The sequence below is a fragment of the Triticum aestivum genome, chromosome 2A (assembly GCF_018294505.1).
Source record: "Triticum aestivum cultivar Chinese Spring chromosome 2A, IWGSC CS RefSeq v2.1, whole genome shotgun sequence".
NCBI lineage: Eukaryota > Viridiplantae > Streptophyta > Magnoliopsida > Poales > Poaceae > Triticum > Triticum aestivum.
The window spans coordinates 551,678,257-551,690,536 of record NC_057797.1 but is presented as its reverse complement, the minus strand read 5'-3'; the positions used below and the strand labels follow the sequence as shown (position 1 = coordinate 551,690,536).

General features: G+C 42.8%; 1 pseudogene; it reads right to left on the bottom strand.

The window, feature by feature from the left end:
* Positions 1-10,790: 10,790 nt before the first annotated feature.
* On the bottom strand, positions 10,791-12,028 carry LOC123191744 (nuclear transcription factor Y subunit B-3-like; annotated as a pseudogene).
* Between the last annotated feature and the right edge of the window lie 252 nt (positions 12,029-12,280).

Here is a 12,280-nt window from a genome sequence, read left to right as displayed (position 1 = left end):
TTAAACGGCTTAGAATCGGGACTTCAAAGACGTTTTGAACATCATGGATCATATGGATGTTCCAGGAGTTGAAGTTAATATTTCAAGAAAATACCCGAGTTGAGAGATATGAAGTCTCCAACAAGTTCTATAGCTAAAAGATGGAGGAGAATAGCTCAAGCAGTGAGCATGTGTTCAGATTGTCTGGGTACTACAATCGCTTGAACCAAGTGGGATTTAATCTTCCAGATAAAATAGTGATTGACAGAATTCTCTAGTCACCATCACCAAGTTAGTAGAACTCCGTGATGAACTATAGTATGCAAGGGATGATGAAAACGATTCCCGAGCTTTTCATGATGATGAAATCGATGAAGGTAGAAATCAATAAAGAGCATCAAGTGTTGATGATTAACAAGACCACTAGTTTCAAGAAAAGGGCAAAGGGAAAGAAAAGGGAACTTCAAGAAGAACGGCAAGCAAGTTGTTGCTCAAGTGAAGAAGCCCAAGTCTGGTCCTAGGCCTGAGACTAAGTGCTTCTACTGCAAAGGGACTGGTCACTGGAAGCGGAACTACCCCAAGTATTTGGTGGATAAGAAGGATGGCAAAGTGAACAAAGGTATATTTGATATACAGATTATTGATGTGTATTTTACTAGTGTTCGTAGCAACCCCTCGGTATTTGATACTGGTTCAGTTGCTAAGAGTAGTAACTCGAAACGGGAGTTGCAGAATGAACAGAGACTAGTTAAGGGTGAAGTGACGATGTGTGTTGGAAGTGGTTCCAAGATTGATATGATCATCATCGCACACTCCCTATACTTTCGGGATTAGTGTTGAACCTAAATAAGTGTTATTTGGCGTTTGCGTTGAGCATGAATATGATTTGATCATGTTTATTGCAATACGGTTATTCATTTAAGTAAGAGAATAAATTGTTGTTCTGTTTACATGAATAAAACCTTCTATGGTCTGTCGGTGTACAAAAAGAGGGGTACACTTTTTGTACCCCTATAACTGTGCACGGGCAGTCTGAGCCACGGGCACCACCACACCAAGCAAGGCAAGGGAGGTGAGACAGGGTAAGAACGAAGCTCAAGAGAACTAGAACGACGCCAATGTTGGGGAACGTAGCAGAAATTCAAAATTTTCTACGCATCACCAAGATCAATCTATGGAGTAATCTAGCAACGAGGGAAGGAAGTGCATCTACATACCCTTGTAGATCGCTAAGCGGAAGCGTTCAAGTGAACAGGGTTGATGGAGTCGTACTCGCCGTGATCCAAAACACCGATGATCCTAGTGCCGAATGGACGGCACCTCCGTGTTCAACACACGTACAGCCCAGTGACGTCTCCTACGCCTTGATCCAGCAAGGGGAGAAGGAGAGGTTGGGGAAGACTCCATCCAGCAGCAGCACGAACTCCAGCAGGGCTTCGCCAAGCACTACGAGAGACGAGGAGGAAGAGAGGTAGGGCTGCGCCAAGAGGGAGAGGATCTCGTGTGTGTTGCAGCCTCCAATACCTCAAGTATATATAGGGGAAGGGGAGGGGCTGTGCCCCCACCTAGGGTTCCCTCCCTAGGGGTGGCGGTAGCCCCCAGATCCCATTTGGGTGGCGGCCACAAGGGGGAGAGGGGGAGGCACAACTGGGGTGGGCCTTAGGGCCCATCTGCCCTAGGGTTTGCCCCCTTCCCCTCTTGGAGGCGCCTTGGGCCTTGGTGGGAGGCGCCCCAGCCCACCTAGGGGCTGGTACCTTCCCACTATTGGCCCATGTAGGCCTCCGGGGCTTGTGGCCCCACCTGGTGGACCCCCGGACCCCTCCGGTGGTCCCGGTACACTACCGGTGATGCCCGGAACACTTCCGGTGGCCAAAACCATACTTCCTATATATCAATCTTTACCTCCGGACCATTCCGGAACTCCTCGTGACGTCCGGGATATCATCCGGGACTCCAAACAACATTCGGTAACCACATACATACTTTCCCTATAACCCTAGCGTCATCGGACCTTAAGTGTGTAGACCCTACGGGTTCGGGAGACATGTAGACATGACCGAGATGACTCTCCGGTCAATAACCAACAGCGGGATCTGGATACCCATGCTGGCTCCCACATGCTCCACGATGATCTCATCGGATGAACCACGATGTCAAGGACTTAATCAATCTCGTATACAATTCCTTTTGTCTAGCGGTACGATACTTGCCCGAGATTCGATCATCGGTATCCCGATACCTTGTTCAATCTCGTTACTGGCAAGTCTCTTTTACTCGTTCCGTAACACATCATCCCGTGATCAACTCCTTGATCACATTGTGCACATTATGATGATGTCCTACCGAGTGGGCCCAGAGATATCTCTCCATTTACACGGAGTGACAAATCCCAGTCTCGATTCGTGTCAACCCAACAGACACTTTTGGAGATACTTGTAGTGTACCTTTATAGCCACCCAGTTACGTTGTGAGGTTTGGCACACCCAAAGCACTCCTACAATATCCGGGAGTTGCACAATCTCATGGTCTAAGGAAATGATACTTGACATTAGAAAAGCTTTAGCATACGAACTACATGATCTTGTGCTAGGCTTAGGATTGGGTCTTGTCCATCACATCATTCTCCTAATGATGTGATCCCGTTATCAACGACATCCAATGTCCATGGTCAGGAAACCGTAACCATCTATTGATCAACGAGCTAGTCAACTAGAGGCTTACTAGGGACATGGTGTTGTCTATGTATCCACACATGTATCTGAGTTTCCTATCAATACAATTCTAGCATGGATAATAAACGATTATCATGAACAAGGAAATATGATAATAACTAATTTATTATTGCCTCTAGGGCATATTTCCAATAGTCTCCCACTTGCACTAGAGTCAATAATCTAGTTCACATCAATATGTGATTAACACTCAAGGTCACATCCCCATGTGACTAACACCAAAGCGTTCTGGGTATGATCATGTTATGCTTGTGAGAGAGGTTTCAGTCAACGGGTCTGCAACATTCAGATCCGTATGTACTTCACAAATTTCTATGTCATCTTGTAGATGCAACTACTACGCTACATTTGGAGCCATTTCAAATAACTGTTCTACTTGGAGCTATTCTAAATTGTTGCTCCATTATACGTATCCGGTATCTCTTCTCAGAGTTATCCGGATAGGTGTTAAGATTGCATCGACGTAACTCTTTACGTCGAACTCTTTATCACCTCCATAACCGAGAAACATATCCTTATTCCTCTAAGGATAATTTAGACCGCTATTTAGTGATCTACTCCTAGATTACCTTTGTACCCTCTTGCCAGATATGTGGCAAGGCACACGTCAGGTGCGGTACTCAGCATGGCATATCGTATAGAGCCTATGACAAAAGCAAAGGGTACGACCTTCATCCTTCCTCTTTCTTCTGTCGTGGTCGAGCTTTAAGTCTTAACTTCATACCTTACAACTCAGGCAAGAACTCCTTCTTTGACTGATCCATCTTGAACACCTTCAAGATCATGTCAAGGTATGTGCTCATTTGAAAGTACCATTAAGCGTTTTGATCTATCCTTATAGATCTTGATGCTCAATGTTCAAGTAGCTTAATCCAGGCTTTCCATTGAAAAAAACACTTTCCAAATAACCCTATATGCTTTCTAGAAATTCTACGTCATTTCTGATCAACAATATGTCAACAACATATATTCATCAGAAATTCTATAGTGCTCCCACTCACTTCTTTGGAAATACAAGTTTCTCATAAACTTTGTATACACCCAAAATCTTTGATCATCTCATCAAAGCATACATTCCAACTCTGAGATGCTTACTGCAGTCCTTAGAAGGATTGCTGGAGCTTTGCATACTTGTTAGCATCTTTCAGGATTGACAAAACCTTCCGGTTGTATCACATACAACCTTTCCTCAAGAAAATCGTCGAGGAAACAATGTTTTGACATCCTATCTGCAAGATTTCATAAATAATGCAGTAATCACTAATATAATTCCAACAGACTCTTAGCATCACCACGAGTGAGAAAGTCTCATCGTAGTCAAATCCTTGAACTTGTCGAAAAACATCTTAACGACAAGTCGAGCTTTCTTAATGGTGACACTTACCATCATTGTCCGTCTTCCTTTTAAAATCCATATGTACCTAACAGCCTTACGACCATCAAGTAGTTCTTCCAAAGTCTACACTTTGTTTTCATATATGGATCCTCTCTCGGATTATATGGCCTCAAGCCAATTTTCGGAATCCAGGCCCACCATCGCTTCTCCGTAGCTCGTAGGTTCATTGTTGTCTAGCAACATGACTTCCAAGACATGATTACGTACCACTCCGAAGTAGTACACATCCTTGTCATCCCACGAGGTTTGGTAGTGACTTGATCTGAAGTTTCATGATCACTATCATAAGCTTCCACTTCAATTGGTGTAGGTGCCATAGGAACAACTCCCTATGCCCTGCCACACACTAGTTGAAGAGACGGTTCAATAACCTCATCAAGTCTCCACCATCCTCCCACTCAATTCTTTCGAGAGAAACTTTTCCTCGAGAAAGGACCCGATTCTAGAAACAATCCCTTATTGCTTTCAGATCTGAGACAGGAGGTATACCCAACTGTTTTGGGTGTCCTATGAAGATGCATTTATCCGCTTTGGGTTCGAGCTTATCGGCCTGAAACTTTTTCACATAAGCGTCGCAACCCCAAACTTTTAAGAAATGACAGCTTAGGTTTCTCTAAACCATAGTTCATATGGTGTCATCTCATCAGAATTACGTGGTTCCCTATTTAAAGTGAATGTGGTTGTCTCTAATGCCTAACCCATAAACTATCGTGGTAATTTGATAAGAGACATCATGGTATGCATTATATCCAATAGGGTGCAATTATGATGTTCGGACATACCATCACACTATGGTGTTCCAGGCTGTATTAGTTGTGAAACAATTTCCACAATGTCTTAATTCTGTGCCAAACTCGTAATTCAGATATTCATCTCTATGATCATATCATAGATCTTTTATCCTCTTGTCACGACGATCTTTCAACTTCACCCTGAAATTACTTGAACCTTTCAATAATTCAGACTCGTGATTCATCAAGTAAATATACTCAACATCTACTCAAATCATCTGTGAAGTAAGAACATAACGATATCCACTACACGCCTCAGCACTCATTGGACTGCACACATCAAAATGTATTACTTAAAACAAGTTGCTTTCTAGTTCCATTTTACTGAAAACGAGGCTTTCAGTCATCTTGCCCATGTGGTATGATTTGCATGTCTCAAGTGATTCAAAATCAGGTGAGTCCCAACGGTCCATTTGCATGGAGTTTCTTCATGCATATACACCAATAGACATGGTTCGCATGTCTCAAACTTTTCAAAACGAGTGAGCCCAAAGATCCATCAACATGGAGCTTCTTCATGCGTTTTATATCGATATGACTTACGTGGCAGTGCCACAAGTAGGTGGTACTATCATTACTATCTTATATCTTTTGGCATGAACATGTGTATCACTACGATCGAGATTCAATAAACCATTCATTTTAGGTGCAAGACCATTGAAGGTATTATTCAAATAAATAGAGTAACCATTATTCTCCTTAAATGAATAACCGTATTGCGATAGACATAATCCAATCATGTCTATGCTCAACGCAAACACCAATCTCGATGGTAGAGGGAGCGTGCGATGCTTGATCACATCAAGCATGGAAAAACTTCCAACACATATTGCCAGCTCACCTTTAGCTAGTCTCCGTTTACTCCGCAGCCTTTTATTTCGAGTTTACTAACATTTAGCAACCGATCCGGTATCTAATACCATGGTGCTACTAGGAGTACTAGTAAAGTACACATTAACAAAATGTATATCCAATATACTTCTATCGACCTTGCCAGCCTTCTCATCTACCAAGTATCTAGGGTAATTCTGCTCCAGTGGCTGCTCCCCTTATCACAGAAGCACTTAGTCCCGGGTTTGGGTTCAACCTTGGGTTTCTTCACTAGAGCAGCAGCTAATTTTCCGTTTCATGAAGTATCCCTTCTTACCCTTGCCCTTCTTGAAACTAGTGGTTTCACCAACCATCAACAATTGATGCTCCTTCTTGATTTCTACTTTTGTGGTGTCAAACATCGCGAATATCTCAAGGATCATCATATATGTCCCTGATATATCATAGTTCATCACGAAGCTCTAGCAGCTTGGTGGTAATGACTTCGGAGAAACATCACTATCTCATCTGGAAGATCAACTCCCACTTGATTCAAATGATTGTTGTACTCAGACAATTTGAGCACAAGCTCAACGATTGAGCTTTTCTCCCTTAGTTTGCAGGTTAAGAAAATCATCGGAGGTCTTATACCTCTTGATGTGGGCACGAGCCTGAAATCCCAATTTCATCCCTTGAAACATCTCATATGTTTCGCGACGTTTCAAAACGTCTTCGGTACCTCAACTCTAAACCGTTTAACTGAACTATCACGTAGTTATCAAAATGTGTATGTTAGATGTTCGCAACATCCACAGACGACGTTCGAGGTTCAGCACACTGAGCGGTGCATCAAGGACATAAGCCTTCTATGAAGCAATGAGGACAATCCTCAGTTTACGGACTTAGTCCGCATAATTGCTACTATCATCTTTCAACTAAATTTTCTCTAGGAACATATCTAAACAGTAGAACTGAAGCGCGAGCTACGACATAATTTGTGAAGACCTTTTGACTATGTTCAGGATAATTGAGTTCATCTTATGAACTCCCACTCAGATAGACATCCCTCTAGTCATCTAAGTGATTACATGATCCGAGTCAACTAGGCCGTGCCTGATCATCACGTGAGACGAACTAGTCAACATCGGTGAACATCTTCATGTTGATCGTATCTTCTATAGGACTCATGTTCGACCTTTAGGTCTTCTGTGTTCCGAGGCCATGTTTGTACATGCTAGGCTCGTCAAGTTAACCTAAGTGTTTCGCATGTGTTCCGAGGCCATGTCTGTACATGCTAGGCTCGTCAACACCCTTTGTATTCGAACGTAAGAATCTATCACACCTGATCATCATGTGGTGCTTCGAAATGATGAACTTTCACAATGGTGCACAGTTAGGGGGGACACTTTCTTGAAATTTTAATGAGGGGTCATCTTATTTACTACCGTCATTCTAAGCAAATAAGATGTAAAAAACATGATAAACATCACATGCAATCAAAAAGTGACATGATATGGCCATCATCACTTTGCTCCTTTTGATCTCCATCTCCGGGGCTCCATGATCATCATCGTCACCGGCATGACACCATGATCTCCATCATCATGATCTCCATCATCGTGTCTTCATGAAGTTGTCTCGCCAACTATTACATCTACTACTATAGCTAATGGTTAGCAATAAAGTAAAGTAATTACATGACGTTTATGTTGACACGCGGGTCATAAATAAATTAAGACAACTCCTATGGCTCCTGCCGGTTGTCATACTCATTGACATGAAAGTCGTGATTCCTATTACAAGAACATGATCATCTCATACATCACATATATCATTCATCAAATCCTTTGGCCATATCACATCACAAAACACTTGTTGCAAAAACGAGTTAGACGTCCTCTAATTGTTGTTGCAAGTTTTTACGTGGCTGCTATAGGTTGCTAGCAAGAACGTTTCTTACCTACGCCAAAACCACAACGTGATATGCCAATTTCTATTTACCCTTCATAAGGACCCTTTTCATCGAATCCGATCCGACTAAAGTGGGAGAGACAGACACCCGCTATCCACCTTATGCAACTAGTGCATGTCAGTCGGTGGAACCAGTCTCACGTAAGAGTACGTGTAAGGTCGGTCCGGGCCGCTTCATCCCACGATACCGCCGAATCAAGATAAGACTAGTAACGGCAAGTAAATTGACAAAATCAACGCCCACAACTGCTTTGTGTTCTACTCGTGCATAGAAACTTCGCATAGACCTAGCTCATGATGCCACTGTTGGGGAACGTAGCAGAAATTCAAAATTTTCTATGCATCACCAAGATCAATCTATGGAGTAATCTAGCAACGAGGGAAGGAGAGTGCATCTACATACCCTTGTAGATCGCTAAGCGGAAGCATTCACTACAAGAAATATGTCAACTTATGACCACCACTATTGGTCACTGAAAGGTCACAAATTTCCATTTGTGACCTTTTTGTGACCAAAAACATAAGGTCAAAAGCTGGGCATCGTAAACTGACTATAGCGACCTTTCTTCTGGAATGGTCGCAAACGTTTATGACCAAAATATGTCTACTGTGGCGTTTTGATCACTAGCAACCTCCCCAGGCCACGTAGGCATCCAGCGTGGCAATCTGACATGGCACAAGATTCAGCCCGGTCCAATTCGGCGTTTTACATGGGCCGAGCCCATTAATTCAGCCTTGTCGGATTTTTTTTCCTTGTTAATTCTGGTCCGCTTCATGGGCCAAGCTCAACGTTGTAGCCTTTTTTATTGTTGGCCCGTGGCCTTTGTTTTTCTTTTTTTCCGCACCCCAATTGTCAAACTCTGGTAAATAGGTCCCAAATGTGGCGTTTTGGTTCACGGACCCTGCTATCAAGGTCATGTTCTTCAAATTTCAATATACCAATACAGAAAACTGACACAATACTTCAAGTAACAGCAAGAAGCAATCTGCTATATCATATAACATACTTACAATGTGATCATCATCAAGTTTACAATTAGATAACAGCTCTACAAGTGTACAGTTTACCACATGATTATCACATGAGCCCTACAAGTGTAGGGTCTACCACATGAGTCTACAAGTGTAGAGTCTACATCATATAACACACATACAAAGTAAATAGTCTACAAGTGTAGAGCCTAAAGGGCTTCATTACTCCCAGAACTAGCTCCAATGAGCTAGAACTATGCTTCTTCCAACTTTGTCCTGATGCTCGTGAAGAAACATGAAAGGCCAGCATCTGCACGTTATAGAACAAAATGATTAGGAACAAAATAAAAGTAAATCTGATAGCATATTTACTTTGCAAGGAACCACAACATATTTCTGCAGGAAAAGAACATGTATGCAAACCAACCACCAAACAAATAACGAGCTGGTTCATCTTATACTAGAATAAAAAGAACACCGACAAGGAATAGAAGCATTCCTTGGTTTTCAAGCACACCAATTCATAGACATGATTTGAATATGGAAAAGACAAACATAGCAACAAGAGATAATCATAGAAAGTCGGCCATCCTACTATTCAATAAATGGTTTAGATTTCACCATAACAAAACACTTAACAAGCTCAACACTTGTATTTTTGCTTGCTGCAATCTAAACAACACCACCACAAGTTCTATGATGCATCCAAACTAGTGAACTTTGTGCATAGATCGGATCGAATCGAAGAGAGAAGGGGAAGGGAAGGGCCACCTTGAGGATCGGATCGAATCACCCTGCTTCTTCCTGCCATCTTCTTGTGAACAGCCTTCTTCTTCCTGCCATCAGCAGAAAGCTTTTTATGAAGTACAACAGGAGAAACGTTTCTTACAGCGGAAAGGGGGACTTGATCAACATCCACTAACTTCACAAAAGAAAGCACCTATCCAGGCAATAATTTCCCCCTGATTTAATAAGACAGCATGCATGTTAAAAAACTAGGCTCATTTACTTCTTCATGGGATTCAGATAAAAAAGGGTTCAAACAGGGACCTATCCAAGAACCACATGTTAAGATCTGGAGAATGGACGTAAATTATTTGACCATCGACATTCGCTGATCAAGGTAAACTGTAGCTAACTAGCGGATTGAGCAATCAGAAAATGTATAAAGTAACCACCAATGCAACAGATTATGTTCTACTTTTAGCGCATTCATTCATAAGCGAAACATGGTGAACTGGAATCTAGAACTCATCGACATAGGGAGACTTGATCCACATCCAACAAGTAGACACGAGCTAGATTTGAGGAAGTCAGTCAAACAAATCTGTAAAAGTAAGCATTCATGCCTGCTGGATTTGTAAGCAATTAGTTGATCCACCAAACGGGAAAGAGCATTGACAGCATTAAATTGCAGAAGCAAAACTAACAGCAACCCAAAATCACCCAAATCACTAGTTGATTAGCAACAAACAAGACGCGCGTGCGTGGTAATTCGAAGAAGAAACGGCCCTGCCGACAACAACGCCGCCCATGACAAGGAGCTGCCCTGTACAATCCACCAATTAGTATACATTACATGACAAGTTATTTACTACTCCATAAGTACATAAGTAGTATTTGTATCAGTACAGCTACACTGGCACGTAGTACAAACATGGTATCTCAGCATTCACTTGTAGGTGGCATCTGTATATACCTAGAGGTTAGCTCATCTTTTTATGTTAAGAATAGAAATCATATAGATTTCCTTGAATAACATAGGAGAAGAAAATTGTTCAGCAAATATGTACCACAAATTTAATGATGAGACAAGGCTAGATGAAGACATTTTCTAATTGACAAGCACCCAAATATATACAGGCACCAGTTCAGGAAATTCATGACTTGGACAGTGTATTAATAACAGATATGACGAACTAATGTACTTGTACTTGATCTAGTTGAATACATGCAGAATAAGTTCATGGTATAATTTGAATAGGATCAACAAGCCATTTATGTTGCCTTTCATCCAAATTTGATGTATTTCCATGCTAAGGTGCATTCGATTGTATTTCCATGAGGGGGGTTATTTCATATCCCTTAATTTTAATACATTGGCATGATAACATGCTAGCTTTGGCAACATTGAGACAATCAATTAATCTGCACCGAGCAAACATGAATAGGATTGAAGGAATAAATTTTGTTCAGATTCAATTATATATAACACATTCACAGCAGATTTAATTGGAAGCAACTTAAACTGCTGCATGAAGGAAACATCTCTGGACCGCTCGGCCATGTAAACAGCTGAATTTGAATAAATATAAACATGTAACAAAATGGAAATGTTATGATATCTCTGTTTCATGAGTTTTTATCATCAATCGCATCTCGACTGGGCAGATCTACCCGACTTCGTACCCGAAAGTCCCCATCGCCAGCGTAGACACATGGCTGTGTCGTCTTCGTGCTGGATCTTGGCCAGACCAAAGTCAGCAACCTGCACAAGACAGAAAAGCCCCATCACGCTTTGAGATGAACATTCGGAATATATCTTCCAAGCACATGTACGCATGCATGTCCCAGTTGAATAAAAGACTTCATTTTAATAGTTGGACTCCGGAGACAATTCTTAGTGCTTCAAATCATTCAGTTATCTGAATTAACAATACAGAACAGAATTGAAGATCTCAATGATAGTAGTAATTGGAGGGATAAATCAACATTTGTTCTAAGGACAATAAGATGATTGGTGCCAGGCAGTGTGGGGTCTCATCAGTCACCAAGCTGAACATGAGTGTTTAAATTTGCCAACTAGGACTAACAAAAGTGCCAAATAGAGCTTTTCAGGGTACAGCAGCAACATATTAAACTATCATGGACCTACCTAACTCTCAAAGCACTAATCCATCCCCAATTAGTTCAGATAAAAAAGTCCCACATGGCTAAATGGGCATGCACCTCTCTGTAATTCTGCAGATAAACCTTGAGGGGCTCAATGTACTCTTGAAAGCCTAGCATGGCCATCGCCTAGAGCAGGTCGTCGATGTTGATGGTCTTGCACTTCTCCCTCTGGCACTTGCCGCTCGCCCTACAATACAGAAAAGACAAAACGGCGACAGGTCAGCACCAGACCACACTTGATTCGGGCAGGCAAAATAGAGCGGCAACGGTCAACAGAGGCACTCACTTGCTGGCGATGAAGCAATGAACTCCGAGATGCACTCCCGCACGGTCTCCTTGGCGTCCTTGGCGATCTTGCCGTTGGCCAGGATGGCCTTCTTCATGATGCTGCTGATGTTGGCAATGGGCAGGAACCTGTCCTGCTCCCTGACGCCGCCGAAGCCGCCGCTGTCGCCGCCCGGCGGGCTCACCAGCGCGTTCGACATCTGGCAGCCCTCCTGCAGCACACCAACAACCCCGCCAGATCCATCAGCGCACCGGCGCACCAAACCCTAGACCCCGACTTCCGGAAGCGCGGGGAGAGAGGTGAGGGGAGAGGGAGGCGTACCTTATATAGACGGGCATGTAGAGGGAGGGAGGGAAGGTGGTGGAGGGGAATGGATGTGCGGTGAGGGCGGCGAGCAACGTCCCCGTGCTCTACAAGCCTTCGCGGCGCCTTTCTGGCCACCGGAGGAGCT